We start from the raw sequence: 16,176 nt of genomic DNA, 5'->3' as shown, positions 1-16,176 counted from the left end.
GCACGATCATTCAACCCCCCAATATTAATCGTGCAAAACATTAGCTTACCCATCCCAATATCTCCTTTGATGCCCACATCGCCTAATCTGCTTTATGTGCCTTATGAGCTGAACCATCCCGCTAACTTGACCCACGAGTCCATTTATTATACAGTGCTCTATTTTCCAGAATTTTTCATTTTGGTTTTTCTCCCCCCTTCTTCCCCTCCTCCCATCACCCCCACGCCCCTTCCAACTCCCCACCCCCCTCCCTACCCACCCTGTATCATGGAACAACAGACCTGTCTAGGTCTGTGAGTGATGGTTAGGGGTGTGCCCCCACTGGAGTGACATACACTAGAAATCGAAAAGAAAGACCCACAAGAAAGGATGACGATATCCCCCCCACCCTTTTTGTCTCCCCCCCTGTTATTGGTCCTATACCTTTCCACCCGTCTCAGCATCAAACCCAGTGAGAAGGGAGAAATAAAAAACAGGAAGAAGAAAAATTTCTTATAACCGAGAAGGAGAAAAAGGACTCATAGAGTTCTGGTTATGGTTGCTATGTCTTAAATACACTTGTGCCCTGTCCACCAGACCAATCAGTCTTCAGTTACCACCACTATCTAAGAACTCCTTAGCCTTAATCTCAGACGTAAAGACTCTGACCCGGTCCTTCCAGATAATTTTAAGCCGAGCCGGATTTAGTAGGAAGGCTTGAGCGCCCTTCTCCTGGAACTGAGGGATCATTTAGCGCAGGCGCCACCTTCGTTCCACCATGATATGGCAGAAATCGGGCCTAGTAAAGAAGGAGAACCCATCTACCGATAGTTGCGCATCAAGTCTGGCCTTCTCAAACACATGCTGCCTCAGTAAAAAGTTCCCGAAGTAGACCAGGACTGCCCGGGGTTTCGCATCAGCACGATTTGGTTGGCGTATATTGAAAGGCACTCGATGCGCTCTTTGGATTTCCTCGGGCCACCTCCAGCCTTCTAGCTCTGGAAAGGCTTTTGCAGCATCTGCACCATGAATTCTCTCATATCTGACCCCTCCTTCTGTTCTGGAACCCCCAGGAAGTTCAAATTGTTTCTTCTTTGCCGATTCTCAATTTCCACTAACTTCCATTGGATGTCTACAAGTTGTGCCTTGTGCGCCTCCACTTTCCCCTTTGATCTTGCAAGATCTTCCTCAAGGGTTGCCGTTCTTGTTTCCACTTCGGCCATCCTGTCACAGATACTATTGCATGTTCTCCCAATTTTCCTCACTGTCCCTTGTAATTTCCGGGTGACATTTTGTGCTCGCTTGCTCTCCATTCGAGCTTCTTCACGATGTGCCACAACACACTGAAGGATAGATTCCAAAGTCAGGGGGGTTGAGTTGCTGCAAGTTCTTTATTCACTTGATTTTCTACACCTTTTTCAGACCCCAGCAGCTGATTCCCAAGGGGGTAATCCCATCTTAGTTCCTGTGACTTAAGATTGTATGTTCGGGGGCTCTGGTATTTAATTTTTGGGTGGCCTTGGTGGATTGCCGACCGCTGGCACGTTTTCCTGAATCACTGTCCTCACTCGATTCACTGTTAGATCCCGACTCCGACTCCAGCCCGGACCAGGTTGCATCCGATAAAGAATAAAAGTCATTGGCCTCAGAGTCAACGTCCTTCTCCCTTGGCACCCTGTGTATTTTTTTTGGCCCACTGGATTCTTTCGCTCCACTTTCTCCAATTCTGCTATTCTGCTCGAGGATCCCTAGGGCCCCTCTCCCGATTAAGCATTCTCCTTGTGAGTCGGCGCCCCCCCCTCCAGCATGTTGGGGGGACCTGCCCCCCTAATTACCAGAATTAGGGGTGCCAGTGTATTTTGTGGCATTAAAGACGTTTTCTAGAATTGAAGATTTCAAGGGGCAGCCACCCCCAGAGGGGAGCTCTAAACAGTCATTTTTGGCTGGTTCATCTATCTGATCCTTTGTAACACTCATCCGCTCTACTGGGTCCCTGGAGTCCCTCAAAGATTCAGTATCAGTTTGTGGAAATACTGCCACTATCTCAGCCTCCACCTCTGGTAGCAACCCCTGTGCCACTTCTGTAGCGTGTACCACTTCCCCTGACCCTGCCGGTGGCTTACCAAAAACTTTCTTCTTCTGGCTGCCGGCTTGCTCCTCCATCCGTGTTGTCTGTGCTGTCTGCGGCCCCCGGAGCAGCTCGATAACGGTCCGCTGTGGCTGGGGCTGTGAGCCCCTTCCCATCCGGGGGAATCTCTGTTCGGAGCCTCCGCTTCCTGACAGGGGTCGTTTCCAAATCAGCCACATCTCCTTTTGGTGAGCCGAGGGGGGCAGCCTGCACGGGACCCCCTTTTCCCTTCAAACTGCCCTTGGGAGGCATTGAGGCGGTTCCTGTAGCTCCGCAACTGTTTCGATCCCGCAGTGCCACTCCAGCGACGCCGCTCTCAAACGCCACGCAGCCGGCAATCAACACTGCCACCCACTCTCTGATGCCGAGTACAAGGGATCCGTTCTCCTTCACAAAGGATGTCTGCATCTCGAGGTGCAAGGTACCAAGGGGGGGGGGGGGATTTATCGTCAGTGTACTATGTAACCCCCTGTGGGAGCCACCTACGACCTTCTTCACACGGCCGCCATCTTGCTCAGAGTCCGATGTCATTCATTCTCAATGAGAAAACATGGTAAGATGTGTTACTTTAGATATGTGGGAATGATTAGAGGAATGTAGTAGATAGTGTTGGCACATGCTTTACATGTTTTCTTGAAAGTTAGGTGTGATACAAGTGTGGTCGGTGAAATGGAGTTAAAAGAAATGTGTCTCACTCCAACGTATTTTAGAAAAGTGGCTGTTTGATTTATAATAACACAGGTTGTATGGATAAAACTGTTAGCATGAAAAAAAGGTGATAGAAGATATTTGGTGATGATATATGGATGGAAATGTTTCAACTTTTGATAAGTGTTGCATTTTAAGTTAAAATGCTGAAAAGAGTTTTGTAGTTCACCTTTGCAGAGGTTTGATTTTCTTGAAAGACCATCTCAAGAACTAGCCATAGATTTTCCATGTCCTTTTCAGTATTTTAGGAGTAACGAAAACACATTGTGGTCCTAACTGATTGTTTCTAGAAGTGTGTGAAATGTGAATTGATAATGCAACCTGCTGTAGAAAATGGGCTAGAGTTTCCAAATAAAGCATTTTACAGAGAGGATTTTCTAAAGTCTATATGGGCAGATATGTATGTTAAGTTATATTCAAATTTTATCAAATAATTCTTGGCACAAAGAAGGATTGTGCTCTGTTGAATTCACACTACATGAATTTGCTTGTATTATGCTTTTAATAGGTGTATGGTTGAAGGATGCTGTTGAATTTGGCATCTACTTATTTTGGAAGTAGTGAATTACTGAATGAAAAATGTATCTGATTATCATATATATCGCATAACAAAATTGGCGTTACCACACTGGAGTTGTTGAAGGATCCCAAACCTATTTTAGAGTTCCCACAATTTTTTAGACGAGCAGAGAAAAGCAGTTTGTTAAAGACTTAATTCTGCCAAATGTGCTAGATGTTGAAAAGAGAAAAAAAGAAAAAGTGAAAAACGTGCCTGTCACAGTGATTGAAGATTATGGTATGTAAATGTTGGAGATGTGGCTAAAGTGAAAACACTAAAGATGGATTTGAAGATTGATATGAAATGTTCCAAAACCTTTCGGGGGTGTGGTAAGTTAAATAATAATTCCTGGTGGAGCTTAACATAATGTTCAATGGTGAGATAGATAAGGAAGATGTAAAAACATTCAATTCAAGCATACCATACTAATTAATAAGTTAGGGGATGTTGATCCCACTTTAATGCCTAGGAACCCGTTTGAGGTGGTTCGTTTTCATATTTCATGTTCCTTTCTGCAGTGCAGACACAATCTTTGTAAAAGGTGATGGCTTTCACAGCAGGAGTACCTACAACACAAGCACAATGATGGGTAAAACCTCAGTACCTGGCATTTAGCATTCCCTGAAGTATCACTCAGCGGGAGAGAAAAGAGGTACGCTGTGCATAAAAACTTCCCTACCTCTAACAAAAGAATCTGCTAAATCACTCTTATTCATCCACCATTAACCCAAAATGACAGTACTCAGGCAGGACTAATAAACAATTTCCTTCTAAAAGGTCACCATAGAAATTCTAAAGGCAGCCATGTCTCTATATTTCTACACTTTAGTGTCTAAAGTTACAGCTTTCAGTACAGGAATGTACTTCCACTATCTTGAGAGGAAGTATCACAACCTCCATATTACACCATGCAAAATCAGGGGCAATCCAAAATGGATCTTGCTAGTCTCAGTAATCTTATATTTACATCCACAAATAATCCTGCTACCATGCATATGTTACACACACACACACACACATCTAACCTGCATATGGGATGCCAGTAAAAGGATCATAAAACCGCATGCTTCCACCACCGCATAGTTTCAGCAACCTGGAAATGCACAGAATTCTGATGACAGCACACTTGGTGCCCTCTCCAGGACTCAGACACTGAACTACAGAATCAAAGGACAGGCCTAGGTTTAAGCTCAAACAGCATTTGGGCTGGACTAGAAAAAGTCAGAATACCAAATATCACATGCATTTATGTCACATGGAGTAGGGGTACACACCCATTTTCCATGAAGGGACATTCAGGTCCCAAAAGTATGCGATAGTTTCGATTTTCAGATTGAGATGCAGAAAGTTCCAGAATTTGATTTGCTTGAACCCTGAAATCTCTGCCCCAATCTAACTGGCCTGATCTTAGGCACTAAAACATATGAGTATACGTCCAGGATAGTGTACCATCTACAAATCCTTTACTTCCCTGACCCTTTCTGCTGATTACATAAAGCAGGGGAGGAGACATTTTCTCTGTACAAGCCACCCACCCTCAACAGAAATGCAAAGGCAAATGAGAGAATTATTTTCTGTCCTCAACAGGCATAGGACAGCTCTACCTGACCATACCCAGACAGGAAGAAATTCCACACTCATAACCTTTTCATCTGAATACACCTCGAGAGGAGAAAGCTCTACGTCTTGGACATTTGATCTGAACACACTATGGAGTAATCTCTGAAAGATCCATCTCTAACCAACTCCATTCCTATTAAGTGCTGCCTGCTCTTACCATACTCTATTGCTGTCAGCCCCAATCACCATTGCTATTACATCCCTTCTTCTCCATGTCAAATTAAAATGATGAAGGGTCCTTTCCACCAACTTGACCATGTTGCTGCCCAAACTTTTCCTTTGTTATAAGGCAGGCAATATTCTGCCAAAGTCAATGTGTGACACTGACCAGAGCAAGAGATGGGTGTTTGCACAGTGGGTGCAGCTATGTGCTCGGTGTGGGGTGGTGTGCTGTCTACAAATGTAGATTCATGCTTGAGTGCTTCTTAAAGGGTCGACGATCATGAAGTGGGGCTCTTGAGGCTGTCCTGGTATACCACTCTGGCGACAATCTGCACTTACTTGCGACTTGTTTAGGTTTTGCTGATGTACGGCTTACAATATTGTGTTAGCAAAAATTGTTATTGTTTAGATCGACTATCGTAGCACCTTCGGCACTATGGAGTACCTAAATGGCTAAACCTGGCACTCTATGAAACTCCTAAATAAAAAATAATATATATCTTTCTTGTGTAAGGAGGAATTGTTCCGTTTTCATTTTGGGTGGAGAGAGTTGCAGTCGAGAGGAACGCATAGGGCTGGGAATTATGACATGGATTTTGTGAAAAAATGTGCTGCAGTGTTGGGAGACACATCACGTTTCTGCATTTCTCCCTGTTATGCATTCAGTCCGTAGAGACATCCCTAAATTGGTCAACAGGATTTACTCTTTTGGTAACACTACGCATCTATTTTACCATCAAAGGTACCAAATGTTTGCAGTTAAAGGACCCAACTATGAAACCATTAGTTTGCACTATAAGCACCTGAAATTGTCAAAGCTACTCACACGCTACCTCTTTGGTGGGGTTGTAAGTTGTTTTCTACCACATCAGCATCACTATTGCTCCTATCGATGTGTTTCCTTAGATAATGTAATGGGTTTGCAGCTTCCCCAACCATGCATCTATTGCATTCGCCTGGTACAGAGAAGAGGACAGAGAAAGGTGAAACTTGATGTGAAGGCCACAATTAAACAAGCTGTTTGGAAAGGCTCTGAGGTGATAAAAACCCGAGAACAGGTCGAACACTTGATTTTGACCTGGTAGTGTCAGGAGGGCCTGTCTTGATCCCAACTAAGGGTTTCTTAAGTCACACAATGCCACTGACTTGGAGTGTCTAGGTTTCGTTTCTAGTTTAGGGACCGCTGTCTGCACACATACACACAGAACACTCTGGCATACTGTCTACAGTTGTGGAGAGGGGGTTTATCTGTAGCTGAGTTCAACCTGGGTGACAGATGCCCTAGAATTGTTGTCGTTTGGGAGGGGGTATCTGGGGTGGAGGGTTGTTGTGGAAAACTTCTTAAAGGTGTTTTTAATTAATATTATGAAGAGGTACAGAGTGAGTGTTCGGAGCATTCCTTACAGGTTTAGTGGGAGGGAGTACAGTAGCTCACTGGAAGCAGGGGAGCACAGAAGCATCAAAAGAGTGAGTTTTCCATGCATACAGAATATTAGCGTAGATGAAGCAGAGGGGCAGGACTAGGTCTTACTAACCAAGTTTTTGTAGACTGTAACTCAAATAGAGCTCAAAGACAAGCATATCTTCCGAGGAGCTACTTTTTGAGATGAGATGGGTTTTCTCAAAGAGACCACAGGGACAAGGCTGTTCTGGGACTTCTTTTTTTAGATGTATTCAAATTACTTAAAAGCAACATCTTTAATTTTCCCATTAACTCTCCACCCAGTTGCACTAGCTCGCCCCGTGGCCTTGCTAGTTGGGTACACTATATATCTTGTGGAGGGATCGGACTCAAACCCTCCTAACATTATTATCTAAGATACACACCTGTGTGCCAGATGTGAATGATCATATCTTGAAAAACACAAAAGGCGAAAGGAGGATTGCTTGCAATTTGTCTAACCACATGCAACCGCTCAGGGTAGCATCCCAACCCATTATTCTTTTGCTCATCATGCCCCCTCAGTTTGGACCCAGCCATATGCAAATCAGCTTTGACCCAGCTCCCTCAACAGTCTAGCCCAAAACTGCCGGACAAGACCCTCCCTAATCTTTTGCTTTATGTCTCTACTGTAGAAATGGCAAAATACGTTGTCCCTTTCTAGCTTGGCATGGATGGCACTGTGCTAATCCTATGATTAAAAACTTTGCTAAAACAGAAATTTAAGGAGAGAAGTTTCAGAGTGTCACTGGTGTTGTAGGGTGCTCTATATAGGAGCTGCTCTCCACCTTAACCTGGTAACTGCCCAGAGTTCTCTGCTTCCTTTTTTGCATAATTTATTTGGCACTCTAAGCCTGAAAGGGTACTGTTTTGAGATATATATATTTATATATATATTCTGACATTCAGGAAATTTTTGAATGCAAAAACACTTGAAACATCTGGTGCCTTAATTCTATACCTAAAACATGCCTACTGTACCAGGTCCTGTGGCATTAGGTGGTTACCAGGATACATGCATACTAGATCCTTATATATACCATTGGTGTTTCAGAGTTTGACTATTTCATTCCACTTGGCTACCAGATGTATTACTTATCTAAACGTGTCTCTCAAAATCTGCAATAGTGAGTAGTCAAAGCAGCCTCCTAGATGTGGTAAAGACATTAGAATGAAGTATGAATAGTAATCACTCTTGACGAGTTCAGTCTCTGGCTGTGGTATATCTTTTAATCTGACCTTCTTTAGAAGATAGGTGTTTAGCACTACTCAACTCATAGTCCCATACTCCCCAACAAACATCTTCTGATGTCTCTGTGCATGACGTGTTTCCATGTGCATGATGTGTTTCCACACACACACAAAGTTTCCTGCAAAATGATAATCCCCTGGTTACTTACAGGTCATCTTCATTACTCCGAGTCCTAGTCTTCTATGCCACAGTAATTACCAATGAGCATTCTGCTCCCACAGAAACTCCAAGCACAAGTTAACATACTAGTATCCCTATCCCTCCAATATGGCCCCCAGTGGCAACCAACAATCACATAAAAGGATACAAGATCCACATCACAACTTGTAATCCAAAGGCTTATACATGAAGCTACAACAGAGGGTCGGGAGCGAAGGGAAACTATACAGTGGCGAGAAAGTCTTGTACTCGGAGTAATGAAGATTACCGGTAAGTAACTGGGCCATTACCTCCTCGTCCGTCTTCCTCGCCACATTAATTACCAATGAGCAGATACCAAAGCAAAATCAGCTTCATGGATAGTAAACACAACCCACACATGGAAGGCAGTACAAAAAAAGGTTATTGAGAACAAGGGAGAAAGACACACATCTCAAGAAACCACAGAGTCCAGAACCGAAGAGGCAAAGGCAACAGAAGCACCACCCCCAATCTCAAGCCGGTAAGGAGACATGAAGGTATTAGGGGAAGACCAAGTGGCCGCAATGCAAATATCCTCCATGGAAACACCTTTAAAGGCGGCCCGATAAACAGCAACAGAACGAGTAGAACGTCCAAGAATCGGATGAGAGGGAACCACAGACTGGACATCATACGCCAAAAGGATAGCCTCCTTATACCACCAACTGAGAGAGGAAAGAGACGGTCTCAGGGCCTGCCGGGCCAGACCAAAAGTGACAAACAAATTGTCCACCTTACAAAAAGAAGCTGTGCGAGACAAATAAATCACCAAAGCACGCTTCACATCCAAATGGTGCAACTGAGACTCCTCCGCCAATGAAAGAACAGGAAAGAAAACAGGGAGCACCACCTCTGCCGACCAATGAAAGAAAGAGTCCACCTTAGGCAAAAAAAGTAGGATGAGCCCGCAAGAACACCCTATCCTCCAAAAACTGCAAAAAAATGAGGAGACCACAGGAAAGCCTCCAACTCCACAACACGTCTGGCAGAGGCAATAGCCACCAAAAACACCACTTTCAACATCATAAACTTCAAGTCCACCGACTCTAACGGCTCAAAGGGAACCCCCCTGCAACGCCCTCAACACCAACGGAAAGTCCCACGGGGCAGGGGACAACACAGGACAAGGGTGTTGAAATGCCAGAGACATGAAAAGACGAGCCACCAAGGGCTCCACAGACACAAAAGGGAGATCAGGAAAAGCTCTAATGGCTGCCCACTGAGCACGGAGGGTAGAAAGGGCCAAGCCCAAATCAAAACCTTCCTTCAAAAAATCCAGGACCCAAGCAGGATCCAAACCCTCAACAGACCAACCATGACGCAGACATAAACTCGCAAAGGTGTCCCAATGCTTAGCGTAAGATTTCAAAGTAGAGGGGTACCTGGACTGCTGGATAAGACCGGAAACTCAAATGAACAACCACTCTGGATCAGGGAACACCCTTCACGGACCAAGCCTGAAGACCCATGGACTAGAACACGGGAAGAGGATCCAGAGGGCCCATCAATGGATATGGATGGAACGGCAACGTCCAACCTGGATGCACCGTCAACTTCAACAACAGAGGAAACCACGGGCGGTGGTGCCAAACCGGAATCACCAATGCCTCCTGATCTTCTGAAAAACCGCCGGAATCAGGGGAACCGGAGAAAACACATACAACAGGCCCCGGGCCACAGGAAGGACATAGCATCCACCCTCCAAGCCCTTGGACAAGGCATAACTGTGCAGAAACAACGGATCTTGGCATTGTCCAGAGACGCAAACAAGTCCACCACCGGACACCCAAACTTCCTATGAAACGTCTGGAACATCACCTGTCAGAGACAAAGACCCTCATGGAGGAAAAGACCCTGCTCAGACAGTCTGCCACCACATTCTCCCTGGCCCGGGAGATAAATTGCAGACAGGGAGGCCAACTTTGACTCCGTCCAGGAACAAAAGAGGCAACTGAGGAAACAAACTCTGCAACCACCCTGATGATTGATGTAGGACATGACAACCTGGTTGTCTGTCCAGACTTGAACATGGTGACCTCCCAGGAAGGCAGCAAGCACCAAGAGACTCAACTGAACTGCCTTCAGTTCCCTGTAATTGGAGGAACAAGACATCAGAGCCACCAACCACCTGCCCTGCACCGAAGAGTCATTCAGAGTAGCCCTCCAGCCCAACAGACTGGCATCCATAGTGACCACCTGATAGGGAACAATCAGAAACGGATGACCCCTGGACAGATGACCGTCGTCCGGCAACCGACCCAGATCCAGCCTCACCTGGGCTGACACAGGAACCCCGATTGAAACCCTGACCACAGGGGCGCCAATGAGACAAAATATGGTTCACCACAGGATACAAATAGAGACGAGCCCAAGGAACCACCAACAAGGAGGCGGATATCAGACCCTGAACCCTCAACCAAGGTCTCACAGGAAGGCAAGTCCCTGACAATAGGGACTGAATCTCCAGCATCAGAGTGAATTTCCGTGCAAAAGGCAGGAACACCAAACCCAACTTAGTCCTGAAGTGAGCCCCAATGTACGGCAGATCCTGAGAAGGAACCAGGCAGGACTTCCTCTGATTCACCAGAAATCCGTGACCCTCCAAGACCTGGCAAACTTCCTGGACATGGAGCTCCGCCTTAGAGAAAGAAGAAGGAGAAATCAACAAATCATCCAGGTAAGGAAAGATCTTAATCCCCCTCCAATGTAAATGCCCAACCAGAGGGGCCAGATCCTTAGTAAAGACACGAGTGGAGAAACACAGGCGAAAGGGTAATACCTTGAACTGAAAATGACTGCCCCTGACACAGAAGCTGAGAAACTTCTGAGAGTCCAGATGAACAGGGACATGGAGATAAGAATCCTGCAGTTCGATGGAAGTCAGAAAATCCCACTGATTGATCAGAGGCAGGATTACCTGTTATGACCCCATCTTGAACTTGATGGGAGGTATGAACCAATGCTACCACTTCATATCCAATACCGGTCTGAGGTCCAGGTGTGTTTCTCCACCAGGAAGAGAATAGAGTACACTCTCAGTCCCCGCTGATCCACGAGCACCGGAACAGCACCCTTTTCCATAAGGCTACAGACGCCTTCCAATAGAGACTCCTTCTTCAGAGCGTCCCTGGGGCAAGGAGTGACCTGAAAACAGTCTGGTGAAGTCTGGACGAACCCAAGGCGAAAACCTTCCGACACCACCTGAAGAACCCATTGATCCAACACAGTCCGCATCCAGCTGTCCACAAAGAGAGACAGTCGACCCCCCACAGGACCAACTCCTGGAGCAAACCAGTCATGATTTGGAGGGTGTAGAAGAGGAGGAAGAGGTGGCAGGGAACCGGGGCTTGACAGAGGAAGAAGCACCCCGGCCACGCCCCCTTCCACGAAAGGGCTGAGGAGCCTGCCCCCTGACAAGCAGGACCAAAAACAGGAACGCCCCACTCTCTCTGGAGCTAACAGCTTACGATCTTCTGCAGACTTTTTGACCATATTCTCCTAGGGAGCACCAAAAAGCTAAACGCCAGAAAAAGGGTTTTTCATGAGCAAACCCTTCTGCGCAGCATCACCCTTCCAAGAACGTAACCACAACTGGCGACGAACCATCACAGCACAGAAGGCCCAGTCGTAGATGCCGCTGACCCCAAGGAATTAAAGGAAATGTCAGAAAGAAGCCGCACTTGTTGCTCCATCAGGGCGAGAGTGGGAGAAACATCCTCGCCCTGGTACAACAACGCGGCCAACAACTGGAAGTCCTTTAACAATGACTGGATGGCATAGGAGGAATAGGTAGCAGCTCTAATAGAAAAACTGGTAGCGGCAAAAGTGTGTTTCACTGCTGCATCAACCTTTTTATCAACCGGGTCAGCAGGGGAAGCATCCTCAGAAATAATAGCACCCTGACAAGACATGGCAGTCATCAAAGAATCCACCTTCACCGAGGCTGGATACTTAACAGCAAAGTCTTGCAACGGATATCCTTTGGCCAAAAATCTGTGAAAGTTATTCCGATCAACATCCTTCCATTCAGACTCCAACACCTTCAAGACAGAGGAGTGGAGCGGTAAAGACTCAGGCTCCTCCTCCTGATACTGTGAAAAAAAATATGTGTCCTCTACATTAAGCTCAGAGTCCGGAAATAACAGGTTGGAGCGAGTGTGCTGAAGGACATCGTAAGGATCCGATCCCTGCACAAAACGACCCTTACGCTCTCGGTGGCCACTGCAGTTTGTTTCATCTGTTGGATAACAGCCAGCGAAGGGACCGCGTATGCAGAGCCAGAGCACTCCCCAGTGTGTGAAGAAACCAATTCAGCACCTTCCCCCATACTTGCCTGGACAAAATAGCAAGATTACCTCACTACAGCAAGCCAGCACGCTTAAAAAGCGTTCCAGCGCCATGGCAACCACAAAATAAAAACGCTCCAGGACTGCCTTCGGCACGCCCCTAGCATGCACACAACGTCCCATAAGATTAAAATGAACCCCAGCAAAATGCGCCGTAACAACGCGCCGACCAGCAAGCAGCCGGCACGAAGCCCTGCCCCCACCGGCCGACGCTCACCCGGTGCACACAGACCGAATCTGCGTAGCAGCGGGCAAAGCCGGTAAGAGAATGGGGCCGAGGGAGCCTGCAGGAGAGCCCAGCGTCTCTCCTAACCTCTAGGGGACCATGATAAATGCGTGCAATAGGTGCAGAGCATCAAAACAAAATTAAAGACCTGCCGAGACCGCTAGACCAGGACTCGGCAGGAGACCTCACACGAGGCATGAATTAAAGGCACACTCCGGGAGTCCGCTACAGCAGGACCGAGGAGGAAGTGTAACCAAGGGGAAAGACAATTTAAGGCAATAAGGCAAACCAAACCCCCCACACCCTCTTAGGGCACAAAAGTCCGCTATAGCAGGACAGCCGCCCCCACTTACCTGATCACAGGAACAGCACTCAGAGTAGTGCAGAAACAAAAAAACAGTTTGTGATGTGGGTCTTGTATCCTATTATGTGATTGGTGGTTGCCACTGGGGGCCATATTGGAGGGATAGGGAGACTAGTATGTTAACTTTTGCTTGGAGTTTCTGTGGGAGCAGAATGCTCATTGGTAATTACTGTGCCGCGGAAGACAGACGAGGAGTTAATGGAACGTTGCCCACCTTACCAACATAGGCTTGACTAAGAAACACAAGGTAACTTTTTATCACTAGAAATTCTGCACTACTAACCAGAGGTCAACGTCGGAAGATCTACTGGAAATTATGCTCCTATTTTTTTTTTTTTTATTGTACCAAAACAGTACCCACACTTTTTTTTTTAAAGCAACCATTCCTGAACAAATAATGCTGACTTTGATGTGCCTCTAGCTGAAAAGAAGAGGATGTCCTGTACTGTGACATGAAACAATGGGCAGAGAACCAAGGAAGAAAGAAGTCTTCTCTACATAGTGCTTACTGCCTGAAAGAAACGAAAATGTGTGCAAGGTTAATCAGTGGGTTGCAAAACAGTATATGATTTAATTGATAGAATGATTGGAAAATTCCTGGATGCATGGCTAATCAGCTGCTTATGAGAGGATGGGCTTTAATTGATGGAATCACTTAAAACTTCATGGTGACAACGAGCTCTTCTTTTTGAGAGGTACTGCACCAGTGTGTATTAGTTTTTTTAACTGTGCTGCCTATCTTAGACGCATTTAATTAACTCATTCATTATTTTAATTCTTAAACTAATAACCCATATTCACAATATAGTGTGATTCTTAAACTAATAACACATTCACATGAATATTAATTGTACTGTAAGTATATGTCACTACTCCGGTTGCGCCAACCATGATTCGATAGGATGACCAGGCGTCCCGGATTTGGCGGAACAGTCCCGCTGTTCCACGATGTGTCCCAGCAGATGTCATAACTTTTGGGTCAGGTGCCGGTTTCCATTGAGGGTCAACTGCAAACAGTGGAGGCACATTTTTATGTGCTACAAAGCATTAACATTTTTTTTTTTTTAAAGATTTTTTATTTACTTCCTTAGTGCCTCGTCTACGTTTCTATGTTGATGAGCACTGTGATTCTGTGCCCCTCAGATGATGTCTCATTGGGTCCTTCTATTTTTGCGAAATGTCCCACTTTTTGGCTTTCAAAACCTGGTCATCCCAAGATTCAGATCAGTGACTTTCCTGATTCCACAATCATTTGAAATCACTATATTAACCAAATGAGCTCTCCTACCTGAACAACGCATTTTCCACACATTAATTTAACTTGCACTTGCTTTGTATTAAAGGGGACACATTGTATTTAAATGTAGTCACCTCTAGATGCAAGTTGAATAGATAATTCTTTGAGCCACGTCATTGACCTCGCCTCGGCACTCACTGACCCGACCCAATAGTACTCAGATCACAGTTGCCATACTTTTTCTGTGCATTTCGACCATTGCTGCTAACACGGCGTTTTTAAACCCCACGACTCTCCCACAGCCTGTACCAATCGTTCTTACTGTAGCTCGCTTGAGGGTAGCGGAAGTGACGCAATGCAAGATGCATTAATTCACACGTGACGTTTTTGCCACGTGATTCGGGTGCTTGACTAAGGTTAATTCCTCTAAAGGAAGCTTGCTGTCCCACCGTTGCTAAGGGGTAGTCCTCTAACGAGACCAAGTCGTCCCGCTTTAGTTCCGATGGGGTGGAAGTTGTTGCGCGCGGAAGGCGCTGTATTTGAATTGGTTGTTGTGCATCTGTTCCTGTCAAACCTGACTCAGGCTGCAGGTCTCTGCTAATGCACGTCTGCCGCCATTTGCGTGCTTCTCTGTATGTGTAAACGTGTGCTGCTTCGTGGAAAAGTGATAGCTGCACCAACTAGCCAAAGTGTTGCCAGTGTCGCATGATGGGCTGAGTCAGCAGGAAGGGGACTTTGGGTTCAGGCAAGTTTTGTTTTTGTTAAATTGGGACATGTGTAAGAGAATTTGGGTTACGTTTGATGAAACTAAGCTACCTCCCTAGTGATTTGGAGTTCCTTGAGGTGTACTTCACACTCATTTTGATGCATTTTTGATCAGCAGTAGTGTTCAGTGGAGAGGTTTAGGTGTGGTAGACATCGATTGGTTACTCGTTGCAGCATTCCACCGAAGCATTTAATGAAACTTGCCACATCGTAGTCCTCATTATCTTTGATGTCCTTTCATACCCCGCTCTGCTCCTCACCTTTGCTTCTGATAGCGACAGGATGTCGAAATGGCAACTGTCTGATTTCATTGAGTAGCTGCAAGTCAAGAAAAGCTTTATTTGACTGCATTTTTAACAATCATAAAAGCTCAAAAAGTTCATAAAAATACAAACAATTCATAAAATTACAACACAATTGAGTAGCAAAAAATGTAAGATTTTGTATAAGATTAAAAACAACAATGATAAAATCAGTTTAAAAATTGGCGAATTCCCATTTCATTACAATTCATCAATTATAATAATTTTCCTAAAATGCAGTGCCTTCTTCAAGTTCATTGCTATACGCCATGCTACGTGTTCGTGCTACAAGAACTGAAGTTTGATCAAGGCCGGACGACATTGCCTTAACCCCTGTTGTTTTAAAAGAGGAAGAATCCACGCTTTCCTTAACGCTTGATAAAATTGACAAAATAAGACTAGGTGTATAGTGGACTGCTCAGCTTGATTATCATAGGGACAAAAATACAGTGTCCGTGACCAGTCCTTCATTGTTGGAAAAGTCACTAATCTATAAACAGTACCCAGCCTGAACCTAGTTAATAGCTTCCTGTCAAAACCACCTGGTACAAATGTTAGATATGGTTCCATGTCTAGAGTGGTTAAAAGTAGCTGGTGTTGTTTTACTCAGGGCTTTAACATCTCTTCTGACATTCTTATTATGCCCAGTAGCTGGTGACCCTCCTTTCTTAGATTCTTTCTAGGGATTTCCCGCATTGAACTTGGATCGGTAAAGTATTCTGCGTGCACTAGATCGTTCATAAAGTTACGCACATACCTAATCCAGGGAATGTTTAAAACCCCCTCTAGTTTGAGGGACTCCTGTAGTATCTCCCTATTTAACTTGATTTGCTCCTTTAACCAAGTCCTGTGCCACAACAGGATAGGTCCAGTTTTATATGATCCAAAGTGAAAGGAAGACCTAGCT

General features: G+C 45.4%; 1 protein-coding gene across 2 annotated transcripts in view; it reads left to right on the top strand.

The window, feature by feature from the left end:
- RBBP8 (RB binding protein 8, endonuclease) overlaps positions 1-16,176 on the top strand; it is a 451,013-nt gene that overhangs the window by 95,963 nt on the left and 338,874 nt on the right. Inside the window, exon 1 of one of the 2 annotated variants that reach the window (XM_078687425.1) lies at positions 14,677-14,947. The exons of the other annotated variant lie outside the window; for it this stretch is intronic. The gene's annotated coding sequence lies outside the window, so the exon portion shown is untranslated. Of the gene's footprint in view, positions 1-14,676; positions 14,948-16,176 lie in introns of those variants that run through there. 2 annotated transcript variants of the gene reach the window in all.

This window comes from Lissotriton helveticus, chromosome 4_1, assembly GCF_964261635.1.
Source record: "Lissotriton helveticus chromosome 4_1, aLisHel1.1, whole genome shotgun sequence".
Classification (NCBI taxonomy): domain Eukaryota; kingdom Metazoa; phylum Chordata; class Amphibia; order Caudata; family Salamandridae; genus Lissotriton; species Lissotriton helveticus.
This window is presented reverse-complemented; position numbering and strand designations above follow the sequence as displayed.